This window comes from Diceros bicornis, chromosome 9 (assembly GCF_020826845.1).
Source record: "Diceros bicornis minor isolate mBicDic1 chromosome 9, mDicBic1.mat.cur, whole genome shotgun sequence".
NCBI classification, from domain to species: Eukaryota; Metazoa; Chordata; class Mammalia; order Perissodactyla; family Rhinocerotidae; genus Diceros; species Diceros bicornis.
This window is the reverse complement of record NC_080748.1, coordinates 50,490,775-50,512,347: the sequence shown is the minus strand read 5'-3', so window position 1 is coordinate 50,512,347 and position 21,573 is coordinate 50,490,775. Positions and strand designations below refer to the sequence as shown.

General features: G+C 36.7%; 1 protein-coding gene and 1 pseudogene across 2 annotated transcripts in view; both read left to right on the top strand.

The window, feature by feature from the left end:
- The window catches only part of KLHL1 (kelch like family member 1), a 351,208-nt gene that overhangs the window by 15,989 nt on the left and 313,646 nt on the right, over nt 1-21,573 (top strand). The window lies entirely within an intron of this gene.
- LOC131409957 (luc7-like protein 3) lies at nt 7,438-9,011 on the top strand (annotated as a pseudogene).

The following is a 21,573-nucleotide window of genomic DNA, read 5'->3' as shown; positions in this document are numbered from 1 at the left end:
GGTCAGGGCAGAGGCTGGGCTTCAGGATTGGGTAGGTCCTTGGCTATGCTCTACTGTTGTACAAGGTCACTGCCTGGGCACTCTGGTTGGGCAGGGCCTCCGGCTATACTCTCTAGTTGGGTAGGGCTGCAGACTGTGCTCCGTGGTCTGGCAGGATCACTGTCTGGGCTCCTGGTTGGATGGGGCTGAAATCTGTGTTCTGTGATTTAGCTGGGCTACTAGTTGGGCTACCTTCCTTAGAAAGGCCTCAGTCTGTGTTCTACAATCAGGCGGGGCCATAGGCTGGGCTCTGCTGCTGGGTGTGCTTGTGAGCTGGGTGGTACTATAGGCTGGGTTCCCAGGCTGCTCAGGGTCACTGTTCAGGCTCCCTGGCTGTGCAGTGCTAGGGGCTATGCTCAACAGTTGGGAAGGGCTGCTGGCTTGGTTCCCCGCCTGAGCAGGTCTGTAGGATGGGCTCCAAGCTTGCTGGACTCTCTGCCCAGGCTTCCTGGTGGGGTGAGACTGGGGGCCATGCTCAGCAGTTGGGTTGGGCTGCAAATTTGCTCTCCTACACTTAGCAGTTAGGTGGAGCTTCAAACTTGCTTCCCTGCCTGGTGGGGCCATAGAATGGGCTTTATGGCCAGTACAGCCTGTTGGCTGGGGACTCAAAGGAGGCAGAACTGCCAACTGAGCTCCCTGACCAGATGAGGCCACAGGCTCAACTCTGCAGATGGGCAGAGCCACTGGCTGGGATCTCTGCTTGGGCACTGCTATAAGCAGGAACTGGGTTTGCCAAGATCTAAGCACTGGCTGCTGTAATCCCTGCCCCCTTCTCGGTCTCTATCTGATCCCCAGCAGTTGAGTCCCATGGATTTCCCCTTGTGATCCTTCGAGGTGAGACCTAGATGTCCACCTTGGGCTCACTTTTCCCACTGGAGAAACCATAGGAACGGGGGGCCCAATTGGTGAGGTGCTATGCCAGCCTGGTGGGAATGTGATGCAGTCAAAGTGAAACTGCTCCTCTTACCCTATAATGAAGTCCTTCTCGGTCTTTCTGGTCCAGGAGTGGACTTCAGCCTCACTCCCGGGTTCTGGGATTTTCACAATGGTGTCTTGTCAATGGATAGTTGCTAGCTGGTCTTCTTGTGAAGGGGAATGATGTCAGGAACTACCTATGGTGCCATCTTGATGACGTCACTCTCCCCAACCTTTCAAATACATGTTTGCCCCACTATCCAAAAGTAGAGTGTTCCTATGGAAACTTCATAAGCTGAAATGGCATAAAGAGAAGAAGCAATTACCATTAATTTATGTGGGAAAAATTTTTGAGTGTTCCAGACCCAAAAAATAACCTAACAAATCATACCAAGTAACAAGTAAAACCTAAAATAACACTAACATGTAATAAAAGCAGGAATAGTATGATAAATACACAGCCTATATAAAGTAGAAATAATGTATGTACAGTGTAGCATTACTTACCAGAATGGGGAAGATATGGAGCACACTGGAAGGCTGAGACGTGGTGGTGGTGATGATGGTGTGTTAGGCTGAGTCGTCAGTGGTTGGAGTGGTGGGAGGTACAGGAGACTGGGGCGTAGGAGAGAGAGGAAGAGGGTCATCTATTAACATCTCATCGTCATCTGACTCCATCAGGGCAGGCAGGTCACTAACGTCTACACTGTCTTCTCTGTCTGTCTGCCTTGATATCAAAGGTTGAGGCTTGTCATCTGCTGTGGCTGACGTGGCTGATAAGGAAGGCTGAAATACAGCAGCATGCTTGACTGCTTAGCCCCTGCAATGGCTCACTGCAAAACAAATGCTGAACACTATTTTCACTTTTAACCTTTTCTGGTGAAAGTGAAAATCCTCTGCACATTTCTTTCTGTTAACAACAACAGGTACAGATGTAGTTCCTTCATAGAAGTGAAGTGGCATAAAGCGAACTTCTGGATAACAGGGAAAACCTGTATTATCAAAATTTACTTAAATTTTTTCAAAAAAATTGAAAGAGAATTGTCTACCTCATAAAATACTGTAATTTCAACTACTTAATATTATATTTAAATGTAATATGTAAGTACAATGTTAAAGAGTACTACCTATATTACAAATGAAATTTTCTATTTTAAAAAGACCACACATTTAAATCATGCAAGCCAAATTTATGGAGTCTAGATTATTAGGAGAAAAAGTCAAATCGGCCTGCTACTCTGAAGTCTGTGTCTTCCTGAATTACATGAAGTTTCCAAGTCTGCTTTAACTGTCTCACATGCATATTTATTGAGGGACTCATGGCAGAGTATCGGAAAGCACTTGGAGACTTAGCACATTATACCATAACAGTTGAGCTAGCAATGTTGGTAGTATGGTCCATAACACCAAAGTTAATGAAACTAGGTTGAAAATGCTTGCAGCACATCCTTGTTTCCCATTAGACGGAGCTTTATCTAGGCTTTAATATTGTCATTTGTAATTTTCCAGAGAATTTTTATATAGAACTTCATTAGTAAAGCATACAACCTTGCAACCAATATTATATAATAACCTGACAGTGTTCTCCACAATCATCCATCAGCTATTATTAAAATTAAAAAAAAAGGAAAATAAAGCAAACAAACAAACACTAGGCCTTCTTTAAACAAATTCTCTGAATGTTTCTCCAAGTTTTTGAAATACAATATGAGGACAACTCTTCTGCTTCTTTATAGAAGCAACAAGTTTGCAAGTCTAACCTGGCTATATCTTTCAGAATATCATCTTGCCCTGAAGCTGGTAATTACAACTAGAATATTCTCATTTATCTAGTTATTGCTTTAACAATTCGAATTAAGTGTTATCCTCAGATTAGATAATGTGGCAACCGATTCTCCCTTTTATTCCACTTCCTTCAGAAGGGACTCTATACTGATAAATCTACTGCTAAACACATCCCTCTCCTACCTGGAATGTGAAGTCAAATTATAGAATAGTACACAGAACAAAGAATTTTTCCTCTGCTTTGAGGTTTTGCTTCTGTTGTTGTTTTGAAGTCTATTCTTGCTACAGCAAATGCTTTTCAGGACTCTTACATTTGGAAGATTTTCCTTGTTAAGTAGAAACCCTGGCCACTTTGCAAAATGGAGTTGTTCCAAAAAGTCATATTGAGTTTTCTCCTAAGGACACTGGCAAAAAGTTCTCAAAAGTCACATAATGTATGCTAATTACACTAGAACTGAATCACCTCATTGGAAATGCCTTTAAAGTTCCAACTTGGGGATTACAGAAGAGCATTCCCCACCCCCCCAATAATATGCATGGCATTGGAATCAGGGACTCATTTTACACAGCATTAGGAAGAGGATCTCATCTAGCTCCAAATCCCTGTTGGAGTCTGCTGTGACCTGTGGAAGCTGCGTCATACTCTTCCACCTTCTTCCTAGGAGCCTTCAACTGGTGGTCTTTCTCCCCTTTATCTTGCTACTGTCTTTTGATTAGAAGATTTCCTCCATCCTTAACTTAGAATAAGAGGTAGCAAGCCATGTTGTGATTTCTCTCCTTCAAGCCTGTCTTGAAACAATCTCAAAATGGTATTGTATTTTGCAGGGATATTACTGCTGGCAGCAAAAAGAAGAGAGAGAAAGGGGCACGATATAAAACAAAGTTATAAATTGGTAAGATGTCTCAAAAAAAAAAAACCAAACCTTTAAAATATTCCTGATAGAGCCAACCTCATGAGCATACAATCTGTCCAGTCTCACAGGGTCCCGTGCTTAAAAGGGTCACACATTTGGCTTAATGCTCTGCTGTCTCCCTCTTAAAACACCTAATAATGTTGAACGAGGGTGTCTGCACTTTCATTTTACCCCGAGTCCCACAATTATGTAGTCAGTTCTTGATAATCCTGAGAATGTAAGAACAAGTCCTTTTCTTTCTTGGGTCTTACCTATCTTTAACTTTCCTCTTGAGAACTCTGCCACTTACTGTACAGCATTTTATTCTGAAATTGTTGCAATAAACTCTATCATAAAGAGTCCCCAAGTCCCAGGACTTTCCCAAATTTCACTTAGTGCCTATAACTGATACCATTGATGATGCTGAGTAGACCAAGGACTGAAGCAATACTTATTATTTGGAGCAGTAAGTAGGCTTTTAATCACTTGTTGGTTGCATATATTAATGCTATATCAGAGTCATGGAAACAACAGCTTGAAAAGCAAGATGTCTAGGCCTAGACATAAAGAAGAGGTTACTTTTAGTAGCAGCGGGGACTGGGTAGAAGGCATGGCCATTGAGATTTACTCAACTTAACTCCTTTCCTACTTCTCTTGTCATTAATTTTCTTGGCTAGGTCAGCATTTAAGTCAATTGAAAGACAGGGATAATTGTTTACTTTGTTTATTTGGAGTGGTATGAGAGGAAAACCAGATAGGCAGGTAGAAAAAAGGCTAGCAGTTATGAGAAGGCAGAGGAAGGAGTGATGGGAATCAAAAGGATGTCTTAAACTCACTTGACCAGCTAAGGAAGCCACTCAAGTTGCCATGTAAAAATGCCAATTCTCTAGTTTTCTCCCAATTAAGTCAAAGCACACTTAGAGTAAAATGGCTTCTCCTGCTCCTGTTGGAGAACTGCTGTGTGGTATCTCACAGCTTAATTCTAAAGCTTTCTAAACACAATCTACCCAAAAGCTTTCTGATATATAAAAATGGGAATTTTCTATTTTAGTCCACATGAGTCTAATAACTTCACCAGGTGAACATCTGCCTTTTTTCCAAGCAGGCCCATTTTCCCAAATTCAACCCAGTCAGCAACGATCGAGTCAATATATTCTTACACCGAAAAATTTTAGAGGATCACATTATATTTGTTTTACATAAATCTTTAGACAAGTTGCTAGATGCTCTATGATGACCTCCTATAAGAAGGCTCATCTCCACATAATATCTTGTTTAAAGAATCCAATTTTCCCATGTGAAAAAAAACGACTGGTAATTTAAAATAAAATTAATTCTTGTGATTGGAAAAATTAAACATAGCCTTTTAGCATGTTTTAGTAAAATATAAAATTCCATAAACAGATACGAATGTTATCTTCAAATAATGTCATCAGGGAATTTCTTTTTGTTTAGTTAATTATTCAAGCATATTAATTAACTTTCTATACATATGATCTTGATAAAATATATATGTCAGTTCACAGTATGAACTGTAGTTCTACATGCTACATGGCTTTTATAACAGCCTTCATACTCCACTCTTTGATCCCCCAAGGATGATCCATCTATTTGTGGCAAGGCTCTTTGTATATGATATCAGTGATTCAAAATACCACAAGAAAACAAAGTCATAAAATATTTTGTCAAAAGCAGACTGTCAAATACAAACTTAAATTGGAAATAAAAAATTACTTTACAATCTACCAAATTATGTAACACCTCCTCACACTCACTTTCTGTGTCAAAACATTTTTCTGAATATATTTTTCTTACAATGAGGCAGATATTTCAGAACATCAAGAGAAAAAGATTGGAAAAATAAGATTGCTGTTGCTTTTTTTTTTTATATATAACTATAGTGCTTAGGAATACCTAGATTTTATCCCCCTATTCCCTTAACTATCTAAAGGTAAGAGTCTTTGGTTATCTAAATGACCTAGGACTTCAGAACCAGTCCACTTCACCTGGTCTTTGGAGGTGTTATGGCAGAGGAGGTGTGCACTCATGTGGACGAGCCCCTCTGAGCATGATAGAATTTACTCTACCACAATGAGGGCTTCCCAAATTTCCTCTTTCTCTTTCTATCTCTTTCCCTCCCTTCGTCTCCCCTTCCCTTCTCACTCTCTGTCTGTCTGTCTATCTCTCTTTCTCCAATCTTATTTTCAACTCATCCAAGGTATTCAATTCTAGACAAAGACAGAATTCTTTAAAAGAAATATCACATAGTTTATTTTCATTTTATTCCACTATGTAGCTTTCTTGTGAAAAAGAGGCACATGCAACTTGGTGTAACTTTCTTGAGAAGTTTCTATAAGGAGAAATATTTATAAATGTCATAAAAGGAGATTACTTTTATTTAATGACACTAAAAAATAAAATCATATTTAATTATGTTGAAATTACACTTAAAATTTACTAATATATTTTGGATATAAAGTCTCATAAATACTCTACAGTATAGAACTTCTGTGATGATGAAACTATTCTATGGCTTCTCTGTTCAATAGTATAGACACTATCTACATATAACAATTGAGCCACAAAAATGTGCTTTGGAAACAGTAGTTACAGTGTACAATGGAGAGGGCAGGGTCTCAAATCATCTAGTTCAGGTGAGGAAATCCAACCGAGGAAATCAATTCATGTTTTTTTGGTAAATAGAACTAAAGTCAAAGAATCAATTTTAAAAACACTTTGAATGACTATAGATAGATTTGAGGTGATTAAGCCCTATACTTGAGTAACAACTTCTGTAGTTTGAGACAGCCAATGCAGTTAGTAGGAAAACTAAAGAGAATTGAGGGTGCTGATTCTCTCTTTCTTAGAAGTATGAGCAGGAGCACAGGTGTCAGACATGTCAGCCATACATCTGTTAACTAGAGAGAGGAAAGAAAGATTAACAAAGAAAATAAGTGTGAACGAAAAAGAGAAGGAGTGTGCTCACAGAGGTAATAGGTGAAAATACCTATGGTGCGATACCCTTCAAAGTTAAAGAATTTTCAAAAAAGGGAATATTATCAATAGTTCCAAGTATTTAAAAATAAGGAACAGATTAGTGGCTGCCTAGATTGGGGGCTTGTGGAGAATGAGGGTGACTGCTAATGGGTACAGGGTTTCATTTTGGAGCAACAAAAATGTTCAAAAATTGAAAGTCGTTACATTTGAACAACTGTGAATATAAAGAAAAACATTGATTTGTACAATTTAAATAGGTGAATTGTATAGCATGTAATTTATATCTTGAAGCTGTTATATAAAAAATAAGAAATACTTTTTAATTAAAGAAAATTGGTATTTATAAAATATTCTCGTGTATAGATATTTTAAATATTCCCGAAACTTTAGGAGTAGGGATGTTTGGACCTAATCAAAGAACAATATTGAAGCCTAGCAGATATAGTTACAAGGTGTTCCATATAATAGCGAATTCATGACAATAGATGGGCTAGTAGATAAAATTGTATTAATCCTGCACGCCCAATTTACAAAAGCAACTGTTGAAAACTACATAGGACAAAACCAAGGAAAAGCTGTCAAACCGTATTAACATAAACAATAAAAAGGAATTGCAGACTCAGGTCTGGGTGAGTCCCATATGCATGGCATGCTGGGAAGGCAGCATGGTGGCCATTGTGCCTTACTGGTGCCTCAGTGAAGGAGGCTTTTTGACCTGAGACAGGGCTGAAAGGTTGGTGGTTGTGTCACCCACGTTTTCTTTGTCAGCTGGCAAGACTGCTGGGAGCAGCCGCCTAAAGAAAGCACCATGATTTCAGCCATGCTATTGTTGGATGATTTAATGGGCTGGGATGGAAACCCGGCCGTGGAAAAGCAGCACAGCAGTGTGCGGCGGGACCACGAGAGCACTTGTAAAGATTTTCTCCGTAGTTTTGGACCTGTGGAGTTGTTCACAAATACTCATGATCTTGCTGTGAACGGAAGAAGAGAAAACATTAGAGATGTCAATAAATTTTTGAAAGATAGCAAGTGGGTGGAGGAGTGGCAGCAAACTCAACGGAGGAGAGAAACCTGTATCCCAAAAGCCTGCAGAAGGAGACACGAAACAGAATGAAGTGTTTCATCTGCAGAACCCTAACCAAGCTCAGGATTGGGAGGCACAGAAGGATACAGCTTCTGCCCAAAAAGAAAAGTGTTTTTTTGCCCAAAATGAAATTTTCTTCCCTAGAAAAAATGAATAGTTCCAGATAAGTGATTTATTAGCCAACTTGAAAAAAATTTATGGTCAAAATCTACAAAACCAGTATGAGAAGAGTCTTCATTTTAAGAATGTCGACTATGAAAGATTTTTTTGCAATACGTACAGAACTTACTTGTAGAAGTATCTCATAGAATTAGAGAAGGCTGTGTTTGCTTGGCCTTTTCTCAAAAACCAGCAGTCTTCTGAGGTAGCTGGTCTAATGAGCAAAAATGAAAAAAACAAAGTTCAAGTTCTAACACCTAAAATTAATGTACTCCTGCAGCAGACTGAGGAATCTGAAGAGAAGGCAGAGACAGAGGAAGCCCAGTGAATGGTGACACTAGCTGAAAAGTTAAAAGAAGAGAGAGAATTGCTTACATTCACAACCTTGACAATTGAAAATATTGCTGCCCAAGAAAAACAAATGGAAGTTTGTGAAGTAGGTGGAGCCTTTTTGATGGTAGGAGATGCCCAATCTCGGTAGATGACCATTTGACAAGAAAACAATCCATGGACTATACCAAAATTAAAGCTACTATAGAAGAATTTTTTTTAAGTGAAAGAAAAAGAATTGAAGAATCTAATCATAATGAGTGTTTGAAAAAGGAAAAGCAAGAACTAAGAGAAAGACAAAAAGAATGGGTGAGAGAAAGCAAAGAAAGAGATAGGAAAAGAAGAAAAAGAAAAAGATAGTGTTTGTGATAGACAAAGGAGAAAGATAAGTCTTTCACTAAGTAGGCACTTGAACTGAACTTCTGAACAAGAACGCAGTGGATCTTGGAACCACAAAACACCATGAAGTGGAGAATGAAGGTTAAGCAAATAAAGGAAGAAGCAGAAGCCATTATAGATCTAAAAAGAAAACACAGGTCCTGTAGTCAGAATCAGAGAAAATCAAAAAGCCAAGATGGAAAATCATATTAGCACAAAAACAAAAGCCAGGACAGAAAACAAGATTGAAAATCTGAGAAAGAAAAGAGGGGATCTGATGACTAGAAAAAGGAAAGAAAGTACTATGAAGTAGTACAGTAATCAAGAACTCAGAGTGAAGATATAGTGAAGTGAAGGAAAGTGATCCCAAGACTGAGGTCAGTAAGATCAGTGAAGACATTAAATCTGAAGGTAACACTCAGTCCAGTTAAAACTTATGTGGTAAGACCTCAGATCAAACAGGACTACTATTTGAAGATTTTTGGAAGAATATTGAAAATAGCATAAAGTGAAGGGCAACATGAAAATGAGGAGAAGAACACTGTGGTGGCATAGAAAAAATACAAAGCTCAGTTAGTTTTTGTTTAGTTAAAAATTAATTCTGAACTGATGTGACCCATCAGATTTCAAAACATGTGCTAATAGCATATATGCCACTGGAAACTTAGGTCGTGTATCATATTTTTTTTCTTTACAACTTTTTATTTTTATTTTTATTTTTTTTCTATTTTTTGGTTGGCCCTGAGCTAAGATCTGATGTCAATCTTCCTCTTTTTGCTTGAGGCAGATTGGCCCTGAGCTTCAAACGTCGGTGCCAGTCTTCCTCTATTTTGTATGTGGGGCACCGCCACAGCATGGCTTGAGGAGTGGTGTGTAGGTCCACGCCCAGAATCCAAACCCGTGAACCCCAGGCCGCTGAAGCAGAGCACGGGAACTTAACCACTATGCCACTGCGTGGCCCCTCTTTACAACTTTTTAAGAAACATTGTCTAAACATGTGGCCTACTCAGTCTTTAGTTGCACGTTTTCTTTCTTAAACTTTGAAAAGAGGATTAAACATTAGTATTCATGGGCATCAGACTAAGCAGGATTCCATTTTTGGAACCCACCTATATCTAGCCCTTGGTGAAGAAATGAAAATAAAATAGCTCTGACTTTCTGTTACCAAAAAATAATAATAATAAACTTTACATTGAATTCAATTTGGTTGACTAGTGGTAGAAGAAACCACGTGGCCTACATTTTCTAATTTTTGTGTTTTTTAAATTTTGAATTGGAAGTAGAATATATTTATACCAGTAAACGTTCTTGCTCACATGCCCTAGCATAATTAGACATTACCCCAAATTATAGCTAAATCACATATGTTCTCTAATAAAAATAGCCATAATTTATCAAATGCTCACCATGTGCCAGACACTATGCTGTGCCTTTTCCCTGAATCATTTTATTTGATCTTTGACTAACCTCTGTGGGATAGGTAATGTTATTTTCATTTTTCAGGTGAGAAAACTGAGCCACAATTACATTACAAAGCCTAATACTTATAGATGAAATTATAAATCAGGTATTCTGATATTCACAAAGGTATACGAATAACTGTGCAACTATTTGGCTTTACAAAATTTTCATTTATATTTTAATAGAACAGAGAAGAATTTATATGTCCAAAACAATTTAAATTTTGGCTCACAAAGAAAACATTAAGAAAAGGGTCCCAATCTCAATTTAGCTGATTGTAGAATGAACAGATAATATATTTTCTTGAAATGCGTTGGCTATCTGAGTGATGTATATTTCTATGAAAAATAAAGAAAATGGACTATTTGGGAAGGCTACTGAACTTACTATATATCTAACTTTCCTGTACTAAGTAGGTTTTTCTGCATTTGCTTGTACTTGTTGACGAGGTAGAATGTAGCCACATGAGTAGCTCTTATAGATTCTGAATCCTTTATGAATTCTGGCAAGTATTGAGTATTACAGGACCCTATTGAAAATGGACTCAAAGGACCTGGGTTCTAATCCTGTCTTTATCACTTACAAGCTACATAATTTAAGGTAAATTTACCCTCTCAGTTCTATATTTTCTATTTTGTTAAATGAGGGTTTCCAAAGACATCATTTTTAAGGACCCCATAGCCCTAAAAGTTTATGTTGTTATATTAAATGGCTGTATTTTTTTTTTTTTTTTTTTTTTAGTCCTAATGAGTCCTTTTAAATGTCTATAGCTACACCTTACTATATTTAATAGAAGGTGGTCACAGGTCACAGTCAAATGTTTGGATTTTCACCTTCACCTTGACTTTTGATCTATCCAGCATGGTTGTTTCCAGCTAATCTGCTGGGGTTGCTTAAACTGCAGTTCTGTGATCGCTTTGTATTACTCTGCATGGTGCCGGACTGACTTAGGGAGTAGAACATTTCAAAATTTCTTTCTTTCACCTGCTCAGAGATCTTCCTGGCTTCTGCACCCTACATCAGGGTGAGAAAAGGATTGTAGCCGGCTTTAAATTGTATGCTTCAAACCTGCTGCAAAGGGCACGAGAAGAGAGCAGGGGATAATGACTTGTCCGTAAATAATCCTCCTAACTTCATCTTCTCTGTTTTCTTAATAAACCTTGAATATAATAATTTTCTGAGTTCACTTTAAGACAGGCTTATAGATTTATGTATTTATACGGCTGTACTGTTGCTGGAGTGTCTTCTTCCCAGGTCTTCTTACCCATCTTTAAAGAGTCCTTGATCTCACCACTCCTGGGAAGCCAGTTCTCACTCAGGTACACTCACTCGTCTGAACTGAAGGAACATTCACCATGCAGATCGCTACTTTGGCTCTGATGACGTTCTGCCTTTATTGTTAGTTACTGTTCTATGTGTCATATCTATTCCATTACAGTGTCGTTTCCTGAGGGGAGGAAAGACTCCAACATAGAAATAGAATTAGTTCCTGAATGCCTTCAATAAGGTAATTATTTAGATATCATAATTCATTTCCCATAGAAAAACAAACATAGTTAGGATTCCATGACAGTTCATTCTGTTAGTAATATTATTGTTTAATAGCTCATGGAAGTATGAGCTATTTCTCTCTCATCCTTCTACAAACCCTAGAGTACTGCCTTGACTATAAGAAGGAAGCAGACTATATAATGGGCTGTGTTTCACACCCCTTTGCTACTGTTTACTCCACCATTTAGAACAGTGAGGCAAGAACATGGTCTCTTGGGGAATATGCCTAATATTTTTTAAAAAGCCAGAAATTAATGTTTTGGAAAACATGAGTTAAATCTGTAAAACTTAGAGACAAAGTGTGAACACTTTAGCACTATGTATTAATTGATAGAATTGCACACTTACATTTTATATATATAATATGTAAATAATATATATTATATATTACTGTGTGTATTATTACTTATATATTATGTTTTATATTATATATCATTTTATGAAGAATCAATAGAATGAAAATTTTATTTGCATACATATTATATTATGAAGATATATAGTCATACATATGTTATTTTATGAAGGCTCATATATACTATTTTTATATGATATATATTATTTTATGAATAATCAATAAAATACAAATCTAAAGTGGAACTTAATGTTTTTATTCCGTGAGGGCAAGCTATTTTACTGATCTAGGCATATGTATTTGATGTCTTTGCCAATAAGATCAAAGTCAAATTGGACAGGTTGATCAAAAAGTTAACCAACATGCTTTGAATCTCATATTTCTCTTATTCGTGTTTTCTGAGATGTGCTTTCTAGTCTTAAAATACTATTTCAGAGAACTTCTAGTGATATATTAAAAACAACCAAAGACAAAACGGTAACAACAAAAACAAAGCTACTGATGACAGCAATAGCCAAACCACTGTCCCCTGAGTGCTTTAGAGAAGCATCCGGAGGTAGGATAAGAAAATGAGCATTGCTAAGATGTCAAGAAGCAGTTCTGGCCATAAAGTTCAGGGCAAACTGGCATGTAACAGTAGCAGGCAGCTAGGATTCAGCAACTGGATTATGTACTGTCATGGTCCAGTGACTCCTTTGTACCTTCCGTTTGCTCCCTTTTTGAGCAGGAATGTATAGCTGTTATCCTATGTTTGTCCCACTATTACGTATAGGGAGATTTTGGGGTAGATTCTTTGTCTTTACGTTCACAAGCCACAGATGAAGAGGAATATTGCAGTAGTAGCTGTCCTTAGTGGACTACACACAGGAGTCTCATCCACAGCTGGACCTGATTCAGATGATGGGATTTTGAGACTTTGACTGACACTATCACAGGATGAGACTCTTGGGAACCTTGAGACAGGAGTAGATGTATTTTGCATGTAGGAGGGACATGAATTATTGGAGATCAGAGGGTGCACTGTCCCAGAGAAAACTTAGGACATGGCCCTCATGTCCATCCCATGTTTAATTCCCTTTGCTTGAGTGTGAATGGGGCATGTAACTTGCTTCTAACTAACAGAATATGGCAAAGATGATGATACTTAACTCCCGTGATTAGGTTATATTATATTTGAAAGGAAATGGGATGATAGATAGATAGAGATGTAGATGATGATGTGGATAGAGATGATGATCTAGATATAGATGCTGATATACATACAGATATAGGTAAAGTATAGATATAGATACAGATATAGATATAGGTATAGATATGATTACATCCTGCGGCATATACAAAATAGACTCTCTCCTTGCTGGCTAAGAAAAAGTGAGATGCATGTTGTGAGAGATCTATAGAGAGATCCACGTGGCATGGATCTACTGATAGACTCTAGCAACAAGAAAATAACCACTAGAATATACTTGGAAGCAGATTCTTCTCTAATTGAGCCCCAGATGAAAAAGCAGCCCAGATAACACCTTGGTTACCTTGTGAGTCCTCCATTTTGACCTAAGAAAACTGAGAGATAATAAACATGTGTATAGTTTTAAGCTGTTAAATTTGTGGTAATGCTCTATATAGCAATAGAAAATTAATGCACCAACTGTGCCAGTTATGCAGAACTGAAATAATCCCCAGGATATGGGATTTTCAGTTTTAAATCTGGGAAATCCCTGGGCAAACTGGGACAAATCAGTTGTTCTAAACGTCCCTTACTTTCATGTTTACTCAGTAGTGCATTTTAAAGGATATTTGGTAAAATTTTTGAAAATTTCTAGTATTTTTACACAAATAATTATTTTTTCATGATCTTTACTTTGCAATATTTCTGGAAAAGGAAGTCCCTAAATGGAGTGATGGAATTAAAAGAACATAAGCATGCTCCATTCCTAAAGATAATATTAAAATCAGACAATGGTCTTTTAAACTGATTAAACATTAAAAAAACTAAATTGTAACATGATTGTGACTGGCCAATACATCACTCTGTCAGCATATTTATAAAACCAATATAAGCAGATGTTCTAGTGAGAAGAAGAGGTACAGAAAAGTTAAGAGGCAATATTAACCCCTAGCTTTATCTTCTAGATACAGAATGACTTTGGTTTAAAAATGTATTGTAAATTATTTCATTTTAAAGCTCTTTCCTCCAATTATCATACTTTTTTCTGCATTTATGATTTCCTTTTGGGAAGTATAAATGGTCTTGTGGTCACTTAATGGCTGCACTCTCTGACCCTTTGCCAAGTGCTGACAGGTGTCTGAAATAAAAGCCAAGCCATGCTGGCTCACTGCTCAGATTCAGTTCCTGCTCCAAGCAGACAGCACACACGCAAAGGCAGTCTGAGACCCATGCCCACGTGCGTCCTTTCAGACCCTGCCAGACTCTTACACCAGGCTGCGTGTTGACTGATGAACAGCGTGCCATGCTAGTGGCAGTAGCTGCCACAAGAAGATACATCTTCGTATCTGTCCACAAATTCCTTTTTCACCTGCTGAACCAGTGATTGAATCAAGAACTGTGGGATACACCATCATGTCCTGTTGTGAATCTACACTGGAGATCTGGTATAGAACTATCTTAAAAACATTCTAAAAGAGTGAAATAAATTAAATTAACTGTATAGCATGTAGATTAAGAGCTCAAAACTCCAAGTTGAAATCCCAGCTCTAAGACCTACCTAGAAGTGTGACTATAGGCAAATTACTTAGCCTCTCTAAGCGTCTTTTCCTCATTCAGAAAATGATAATAATATTACCTACTTTGTTGGATTGCCGTAAAGAGTTAATAGTCTTAAAGCTCTTAGTATAACATCAGCCTATTATAATCATTATATAAATGTTTGCTATTATTATTCATTATTCTTCTGAAAATGTTGAGACGATAAGGTATGTAAGTAGTCTTAAAATATGTTACTCTGTTCTTATTACAGATGAAACTACAATAAAATACAGGGTCCCTATCCTTGATTAGATGGGACGTTAACAGAGAGAAGTAGTTTTTTAGACATGATGAAGTAAAAAGTTAAAAAGCACAGATTACATACACATTTTGAACAGAGTTAAAAAGTTATGTGTCTTGGTACTTTACTACATATCTACCATAGATGCATGCCATGGATTATAAATTTCAGTTTACAAGAGAATTACCTGAGAGCCTTTGAACAATAAACATTGTTAAGCCCCACCCTGGGAGATTTTGATTCAGTGACTGCGGTATGGGTTCTGGGAATAGGAATTGTTAAGAAGCTTATGAGGGGCCAGCCTGGCGGTATAGTGGTTAAGTTCACACATTCCGCTTCAGCGGCCCGGGGTTCAGGGTTTGCAGGTTTAAATCCCGGGTGCGGACTGACGCATCCCTTATCAAGCTATGCTGTGGCAGGCGTCCCACGTATCAAGTAGAGGAAGATGGGCACAGATGTTAGCCCAGGGCCAATCTTCCTCAGCAAAAAGAGGAGGATTGGCTACAGATGTTAGCTCAGGGCTAATCTTCCTCATCAAAAAAAAAAAAAGGAAAAGAAAAAGAAGCATATGAGTATTTCTCAGGATCAACCTGGTCTGGATATCACTGCTTTGGAACAAATTTCCTGAAGTTACTGACTTTGCCTCGGTCCAGGTCTACATCCTAGGAAGACTTGGCGAGTTTATAGCAACTCCAGTATGTATGACATGGTTGATAATTGTCTTGTTTGTATTTCTGTCAACTACTCTAGAGTATTCTGTCTTTAATTACTTAAAACTGTTCCATTCTTCTGCTGGCCCCCAAACTGTGCAGCTTGTCAAATGGCAGAGTTGATAGTTTGATGCTAATGAGAAAATCAATGGGTGCATTTTGAGAGAGATCATTTTAGATAATTGGTTGTTTAAATTCACTCATTTCAACATAAATACATTTTATGTTTTTGATAAATATTTAATGAAGTATATTAAGTTACTTTGTATACTGATGTAATTATTTTTATTTTTGGTAAAATAATTCCAGTTGAAATGCATGTATAATTTCAAAAAATACGTTTACACCAGTGCACTGAATGGAGTGGTGACATTTAAGGAACAGTAGAGTTGGCGATGAGCTCCATCAACAGGACTCACATTCTCATTTTATAGATGAGAAGGCGAGGAGGCCAAGGCTCTCACATGTTAATTGACCTTTACAAGGTCCCAGATCTCATTAGTGGTTTTCGAAGTTCTAGAAAATTGTTTGCCTGACTGCAAAGCCAATATCCTTCACTAAGCTCTCTGGCCTTCAAATAACTGGGTTTGCATTTTTTGTTGTTGTAGCATTTTTATTAATATTTGGAGAGAAAATTTGGAAGTTATACAAATGGAAGTTTTCTATGATTAAATTTGTCATTAAAAACCTAATGGGGTATTTAAATAACTCTTTGAACATCATTAATTTCCTAATCCCAAATACATTTTTCATGTGAATGAGGAGACTATTTAATATGACCTTTTAATATAAGCAGATGAAATTGAATCTACTTTTCTCACTGTGAATGTTGTAGTAAGAAGATTGTTGGCTGGTGTGTAAGTGGTCTGAGAATCATCTGTGATATTTTTTTCTCCTTTACCCTGATTGAGTTAATTCTCTTCATTAGAGCATGCTAGGCAGACAGAGAGAGCTGAACTATGCCAGCGCTGTAAATCCTCCCTATTTCAGCTCAGACCAGGCAGGACAGATGCAGAGACTCTGCTAGGTTAAGATTGGCCCTCTAGAAGGGCACCTGTAAAGAACAGGTTAATAGAATATTTTCCAGTACAGAATTTTTAAAAGAATAATAAATATGGACTGAATTCTACTTGACCTTTTATTTAATGAGGAGAAAGTCTTTAGGAAAAAAATCCACAAAACCTAGTAAGGTAAATATCATAGAAAGGGCACAGAACATACACAGAGGTTTTGTATGACTTTTACTTCATTGGATAAGATATTATTTTTTCTTAACTTTTTGTGCTTATAATGTAGTTTTTAATATTTTAGCTTAATATCAATATTTTAATTAATAGAATTTATTTTAGAGCAATTTAAGTTTATAGGAAAATTGAGCAGAAAGTACAGAGAGTTCCCACTAGCTTCCCACCACCTCCTCCCCCGACCAGTCCGGTTTCCCCTAATATTAACATCTTGCATCAGTGTGCTACATTTGGTACAATTGATGAATTAACATTAATACATTACTTTTAACTAAAGTCCATTGTGTATATTAGGGTACACTCTTCGTGTTATGAGGTTCTATGAATTTTGCCAAATGCATAAAGTCATGTCCTCACCATTCTAGTAGTATACAAAATAGTTTGACTGCCCTAAATATCTCCTGTGCTCCACATATTCATTCCCCTCACTAAACTCTTCAACAATTGATTTTTTTGCAGTCTCTACGGTTTTGCCTTTTTTAGAATGTCATATAGCTGGAATCATACAATCTGTATCTTTTTCAGATTGGCTTCATTCACTTAGCAATATGCATTTAAGTTTCTTCCATGTCTTTTTGTGACTTGATAGCTCATTTTTTCATCACTGAATATTTTATTTTATGGATATATGTACCTCTCTTTGTTTCTCCGTTCACCTATTGAAGGACATCTTGATTGCTTCCAGTTTAAGGCCTCTATGAATAAAGCTGCTATAAACATTCATGCGCAGATTTTTATGTGCATATAAGTTTTCAATACACTTGGTTAAATATCTAGGAGCACAATTGCTATATCATATGGTAAGAATATGTTTAGCCTTTTAATAAATTGCTGAACTGTCTTACAAAGTGGCTGCACCATTTTGCACTCCCAGCAACAATGAATGATAGTACGTGTTGCTCCACATGTTCACCAGCATTCAATGTTGTCAGTCTTTTGGATTTTAGCAATCCTAATAGGTATATAGTAGTATGTCATTGTTATTTTAATTTGCAATTTCCTAATGACATATGATATTGAACATCTTTTCCTATGCTTATTTGCCATCTGTATATCTTTTTTTGGTGAGGTGTCTGTTCAGATCCTTTGCCTACCTCATAATCACTTTTTTTTTCCCTTATGTTGAGTTTTGAGAGTTCTTGTGTATTTTGGATACAATTCTTTTATTACATATGAATTTTGCAAAAATTCTCTCCCAGTCTGTGGCTTTTGTTTTTATTCTCTTAAGAGAACCTTTTGCAGAGCTGAAGTGTTTAATTTTAATAAAGTCCAACTTATCAATTTTTTCTTTCATAGATCAAGCTTATGGTGTTGTGTCTAAAAACTTATTGTCAATCCAGAGGTCACGTAGATTTCCCTTTCTGTTACTTTCTAGAAGTTTTACAGTTTCACAATTTATTTTAGGTGTATGATCCATTTTGGCTAATTTTTGTGAAAGTGTAAGGTCGTTATCTAGGTACATTTTTTTTTTGCATGTGGCTGTCCAGTTGTTCCAGCATCACTTTTTGGAAAGACTATCCTTTCTCCTTTGGATTGTCTTTGCTCCTTTGTGAAAGATCAGCTGACTATATTCATGTGGGTATATTTCTGGACTTTCTATTGTTTCATTGATCTATATGTCTATTCTTTCACTAAGAACACACTCTCTTGATTACTGTAGCTTTATAGTAAATCTGGAGGTAGGTAGTGTCAGTCCTCTGATTTTGCTCTTCAATATTGCATTGTCTATTCTGGATCTTTTGCTTTTCTATATAAAATTTAGAGTTAGTTTGTCAATTTGTAAGCAAGTAATTTGCTGAGATTCTGACTGGGATTCCATTGAATCTATAAATCAACATGGGAAGAACTGATGTTTTAAAGATATTGAGTCTTCCTATCTATAAACATAGATTATCTCTCTATTTATTTAGAGCTTTGATTTCTTTCATCCGAGTCTTGTAGCTTTCCTCATATAGACCTCATATATATTTTGTTAGATTTTTACCTAAGCATTTCATTTTTGTAATGATAATGTAAACGGTGTTATGTTTTAAATTTCAAATTCCAATTGTTCATTACTGGTATATAGGAAAACAATTGACTTTTGTTTATTAACTTTGTATACTGCACTTTTGCTGTATATATAATATTGCTTACTAGTTCCAGGAATTGTTTTGTTGGTTTTGGGGGGGGCATTTTTTTCATAGACAATCATGTCATATGCAAAAAAAGACAGTTTTAGTTCTTCCTTTTCAATATTTACCCGTTTCATTTTGTTTCTTGTCTTATTGCGCTAAGTAGAGCTTCTAGTATGATGTTGAATAGCAGTGGTAAAAGGTGGCATCCTTTTCTTGTTCCTGATCTTAGGGGAGAGGCATCTAATTTCTCACCATTATTAATATGATATTAGTTGTAGTTTTTTGATAAATGTTCTTTATCAAGTTGAGATAGTTCTCCTCTTTTCCTAGTTTGCTGAAATCTTTTATCATAAATAGGTGTAGTGTTTTGTCAAATGCTTTTTCTGCATCTATTGATATGATCATATGATTTTTCTTCTTTAGCTTGTTGATGTGATGGATTTCATTGATTTTTGAATGTTGATCCAGCCTTTCACACCTGGGATAAATTCCACTTGGGTCATGGTATATAATTATTTGTATACATTATTATATTTTATTTGCTAATATTATGTTAAGGATTTCTGCATATTCATAAGATATTAGTCTGTAGCTTCTCTTTTTTGTAATGTCTTTGTCTGGATTTGGTTTTAAGGTAACGCCTCACAGAATAAATTAGGAAGTATTCCTCTTGTATTCTATATTCTGGAACAGATTGTAGAGAACTAGCATCATTCCTTTCTTAAATGATTGGTAGAATTCACCAGTGAAACATCTGAACATAGTGCTTTCTGTTTTGAAATGTTATTTATTTGATTCAGTTTTTTTAAAGGCTATTCAGATTATCTGTTTCTCCTTATGTGAGTTTGATAGATGTGTCTTTCAACAAATTGATTCATTTCATCTAAGTTATCGAATGTGTGAGCATTCAGTTGTTCATAATATTCCTTAACTCTCCTGTAAATTCCATGGGTTCAATAGTGATGGTCCTTCTTTTATTTTTGACATTATTAATTTGTGTCTTCTCTCTTTTTACCTTGGTTAGCCTGAGTATGGGTTTATCAATCTTATTCATCTTTTCAAAGAGACACATTTTGATTTCTTTGTTTTCTCTATTATTTTCCTTATTTCAATTATATTTATTTCTGTGCTTATTTTTATTATTCCTTTCTTCTGCTTATTTTTGGATTTAATTTGCTCTTATTACCAATTTCTGAGGGTAGAAGCATAGATTATTGATTTTAGATCTTCTCTTCTAATATATGCTTTCAATGCTATTAATTTTGCTCTACTGCTTTTTTTTTTTTTATTGATATTTTAATGGTTTCTAACATTGTGAAATTTTGGGTTGTACATTTTTGTTTGTCCATCACCCCATATATGACTCCCTTCATCCCTTGTGCCCACCCCCCACCCCCACTTCCCGGGTAACCACAGTCCAGTTTTCTCTGTCCATGTGTTGGTTTATATTCCACATATGAGTGAGATCATACAGTGTTTGTCTTTCTCTTTCTGGCTTATTTCACTTAACATAATACGCTCCAGGCCCATCCATGTTGTTGCAAATGGGACGATTTTGTCTTTTTTTATGGCTGAGTAGTATTCCATTGTATATATATACCACATTTTCTTAATCCAATCGTCAGTCGAGGGACACTTAGGTTGCTTCCACTTCTTGGCTATGGTGAATAATGCTGCAATGAACATAGGGGTGCATAAGCCTCTTTGGATTGTTGATTTCAGGTGCGTTGGATAGATTCCCAGTAGTGGGATGGCTGGATCATAGGGCATCTCTATTTTTAATTCTTTGAGGAATCTCCATACCGTTTTCCATAGAGGCTGCACCAATTTGCATTCCCACCAGCTGTGTATGAGGGTTCCTGTTTCTCCACATCCTCTCCAACATTTGTTGTTTTTTGTCTTGGTGATTATAGCCATTCTAACAGGCATGAGGTGGTATCTTAGTGTTGTTTTGATTTGCATTTCCCTGATGATTAGTGATGTTGAGCATCTTTTCATGTGCCTATTGGCCATCTGTATATCTTCCTTGGAGAAGTGTCTGTTCATTTCCTCTGCCCATTTTTTGATCGGGTTGTTTGTTTTTTTGTTGTTCAATTGTGTGAGTTCTTTATATATTATGGAGATCAACCCCTTGTCAGATGTATGTTTTGCAAATATTCTCTCCCAGCTGGTTGGTTGTTTGTTCATCTTGATTCTGGTTTCATTTGTCTTATAAAAGCTCTTTAGTCTGATAAAGTCCCACTTGTTTATTTTTTCTTTAGTTTCCCTAGTCTGGGTAGCATGTCATCCGAAAAGATTCCTTTAAACCCAATGTCAAATAGTGTGTTGCCTATATTTTCTTCTATGAGTTTTATAGTTTCAGGTCTCACCTTCAGGTCTTTGATCCATTTTGAGTTAATTTTTGTGAATGGCGATAGCACATGGTCCACTTTCATTCTTTTGCATGTGGCTGTCCAGTTTTCCCAACGCCATTTATTGAAGAGACTTTCCTTTCTCCATTGCATGTCCTTAGCACCTTTGTCGAAAATTAGCTGTCCGTATATGTGTGGT